Source organism: Camellia sinensis, chromosome 1 (assembly GCF_055761805.1).
Source record: "Camellia sinensis isolate YWXY chromosome 1, ASM5576180v1, whole genome shotgun sequence".
NCBI classification, from domain to species: Eukaryota; Viridiplantae; Streptophyta; class Magnoliopsida; order Ericales; family Theaceae; genus Camellia; species Camellia sinensis.
Window position 1 is genome coordinate 160,190,485 of NC_138961.1, and position 4,211 is coordinate 160,194,695.

Consider the following 4,211-nt stretch of genomic DNA (forward strand, 5'->3'; position numbering starts at 1 on the left):
AAGGCTGCCGATTTCTGATTTGCTGCAACAGAGAGCAACAAAGGGGCATGGCAAAGTATTTTCACATATGTATGCACGACTACTCTTCGGGGAGTGTAGTCCTCGATCCTCGTGCCACCAATTACGCATATCGATGCATGATGGCCGAGTAGTTGAATTGCACGACTCAATATGAAATGAATGCACATATAAACACGACAAGACCTAAACTCCATCATGGATAATCCGGAGTGTCGGTGACTGGGAATTGAGACACGTTCCGTCACTCGAAGTATGAAACGTTCCTCGTTTCCCGTGCTCGGTCTAACTCCTATCCCAAGCACAATGCAATATGCATGACATGCATGAATGCAACTAATATACATCCTAGCATGCACAATGCTATGAGACGGCATGCACAACGCACGATGTAACAAGGCATACATAATGCGCTAACATACAACCTAGCATACGCAATGCTATGAAATGAAATGGCATACACAATGCACAATGGACTTATACCAACATGAATGGACCTCAGCCACACTTACATCAGTAGCCATGAGATGAAAATGAGACACTCGAAATGCGTGCACACATGTACGCAAACCGAGGACCGATCCTAAGGCACGAATGCCACTCTAACAAGGCATGGCAAGGCACGAAATATGGCATACAAACATGCAAGTTTCAGCGCTGAAATATGATACAAAAAAGCCCCAAAACATGGAAACATGGCACCCGATACATGGAATGAACCCCGAAATTCGAACTAGGCACATGGAATGACTTACAGCTATACAAAGCATGCATTATTTGATCATGAAGCATGAATACAGATGCAAGACAGTCCCAAAACATGCATATTTTCAGTTTCTAACAAGCCTAAAAAATGAACACAAATAGAGCTAATCTATCATGCAAAAATGGCCCTAAAAGAGAGATTAAACACAAAGGGACAGCAGCTGGCCCCAAATGGAAAAGAGCCCTTCAACAAAGTTGAAGATGGGCTCAACACAAGTCACTTTACAGTTTACATCAAGCCACAAAAATAATAACAAATAAGGCCAAACTATCATGCAAGAAAAGGCCTAAAAGAGGGGTAAAGAGACAAGTGGCAGCTTCTGTTCTCAAACAGAGGAGAGCCCTTCAAAAATGTTGAATAAGGGCTCAAAAAAAGATATTTCACAGTTTATGGAAAAGTCCAAAACAGCTCACAAATAACCCTAAAATACTATGCAAAAATTGGCCTAAAAGAGAGATAAAGAGGCAAGTGATAGCAGGAGGCCTCAGAAAGAGGAGATCCCTTCAACAATGTTGAAGAGGGGCTCAAAAATATATATTTTATAGTTTATGATCAAATCTAAAACAACTCACAAATAGGCCTAAAATACTATGCAAAAATTGGCCTAAAAGAGAGATAAAGAGGCAAGTGGTAGTAGGGGACCTCAAACAGAGGAGACGCCTTCAACAATATTGAAGAGGGGCTCAAGAAAAAGTTATTTTATAGTTTATGATCAAGTCCAAAACAACTCACAAATAAGCCTAAAATACTATGCAAAAATTGGCCTCAAAGAGAGTTAAAGAGGCAAGTGGTAGTAGGGGACCTCAAACAGCAGGAGGTCCTTGATCAAACATAAAAAGGGGATCAAAATATGACTATTTACAGTTTGGGTCGGAGCCCAAAAATTCTTGAAAGCAAGGCTTAGATATAGAGCAAGAAAAGACTAAAAAAATGGAGAAATAGGACTCACCCTTGAAGACCAATGAACCAGTAGCTTTTGGTTGAAGAAATGGTGCTCCTAACCTCTAGAAATAACCTCCAAGTTTCTGGAATGGAGTATGGAGGTGTGGTGCTATGAGGTGGTGTAGAAATGGTCCAAGAACAAAGGTATTTGATGGTTGAATGAGAGAGATGGAGGATGTATGTATGCAAGGCTCCAATTGGTTTTTGTCAACCTCAGAAATGGCGGAGAGGTGCTGGTCTTACAGAGGGAGAGAGGCAAGGAAAGGGGGGAAAATGAAATTCAAATTTCCCCCCCAAAAGAGCCCCCCTCGGATACAGGATCTGTGGGGAAAAAGAGGGCATATCTGTAAGGAACCAGGTGAGGGGGTCATGGCCGGCCAGGTTCAGAAGGTTCAGGGGGCCGGCCGACCACCTCCCATGGTCGGCCGACCAAGGGTCAAAAGGGTCAATGACAATTGCTGGTCGGCCACCACAAAAAGGTGGCCTCCCATGTGTGCACAACACAACTATGTGGTCAAAACCCAGAAAATGTGAACCAGGAGAGAGAAAAGACCATTTTTTAGAGGGGTTGAAAAGGGTCAGGCATAATTACTGGTCGGCCACCAAATATTGGTGGCCTCCCAGGTGTGTACAACACAAATATGGGGTTTAAGGTTCAAGAAAGTGGCCCCGGGGTGGTCAACATTGGCTTTCAAGTGAGGAAAACAGGCGTCGGAGAGCGATGAAGGAATAAAGTTGGCTTTTCAGAACAATTGCTGGCCTCCCACCCTCCTACAAGACTCCTAACTATGAAAATAAGGTCTCCACCAAAAATGAACCAAAACGGTTGCAAAACGGAGGTTCGGGGACCGAAACGCGCGGCCCGGGGCCCCGAAAATGGGCTATTAAGCACCGGAGGTGGCATTCGACCACGAAGTTGGTCTCTCGGGCCACAGTGTCCCCCAAAAGGGAGTAAATAAGGTGTATGCCAAAAACCGGAGTAAACGGAGGTGGTTAGGTGGTCCCGAACCGAGGCACACGGCTGTCGGCTCTGAAAAACCGAAAACCGGGCTCCAAACCGGAAAAATGGCCTACGACCACGAAACGTAGCCCACGGCTACTGAGAGATGATCTACGAGACCTCTCCCTCCCTTCGGGAAGAGAAAACAGAGAAAACAGAGCTTGGTTCGCAAACCGAGGCAAGGCACGAAAGAGTCCGGAAGTCCGGAGGCAAGGCTTGCAGCCTGGACTCTGAAACTTCTGAACGAGCGCAATATGCAATATCACCGAGCGTTCAATCAGTGACGTCTGAGTCTTAAGGTCGGTCAAAAATGGGGTGTCTATAGTTGCCCCTCTTTGACAGAACTCGGAAGTCATAAGTGACGGGAGTGAATGTCAAAGCCCAGGGACGACCCATTTTTGACAAGGCCGAAGACTTAGACAAACAGGTGAGATAAACAGAGATGTGCCCGCAGGCAGGGGCAAAATGCAACCGACAATGCAAGAAGCCGAAGGTATCTCAATGATCATGCAAATGCAACAAGCTGTAATGAAGCACATATTCACAATAGATGCAACAGTTTTAAGCAAGAATGCAAAGCAACAACTACATTTCATACAGTTAAGAATGCGGGGAATTATTCAATTCTCGCCACGTCTCACACGGAGAAAATACAATACCTGCGCGGTTCGTCTGGTCGCACCAGCTTCAAATGAACCGTACATACAATATCGTGCCTGCAAAAGGAAGAAACTCAACAAGCACAATATATTTAACAACACATGTTCAAAGTGATATTGAATGCAGACAATCGCGGCGCCGATAGAAAGGTGCATCGCAATGCGAGGAGTAACGGGCGTGACAACGCGGGTTAAGCGCGAGGATTTGACAACACCTGTGAAACGTGCACAATAGCATGAGTGGTGTGCATGAGAATGAGAGTGACGTGCATAACAATGCAGAATAAATGTGAATTCGAATGCGAATTTGTCGTAAAACGACGAGCAAAGAAATGCGAGTTTTCGATGAGGGTGACTCAATTGCGACCTCCGGTTTACCTCCCAGAGGGGTCGCAACATGTTCAAAAAGGATACATCTCACTTTTGATGAGTAACGATGAAAAACGCATCGAAAGTTGGAGTTGATGTTCTGGTAGAGCGATTTCGCGACGGAAAGTGCACTTCTCTTGTACTTTTTCAGGTCCCGGGGACTCCAATCCTTCCCAAAATTTGCAGAGAGCTTGGTGGGCACTTGGGGAACACCACCGACCAGGTCTCGTCTCAGGAAGAGGCCACCGACCAGCATTTTGCAAACGGGGTGGTCGGCCTGCCACAAAAGGTGGTCGGCCGACCCCCTAGCCCAAATCCGGGGCAGTTCGGTCATTTCGCTCTCATTTCTTTAAATACACTCGGCCAAAGCCTCATTCCTCACAACCTCAGCTCCGAAAACACTTCCTCTACCTTCCTAGACGATTTTCCCCTTCAGATCTGAGCTCTATACGCGTTT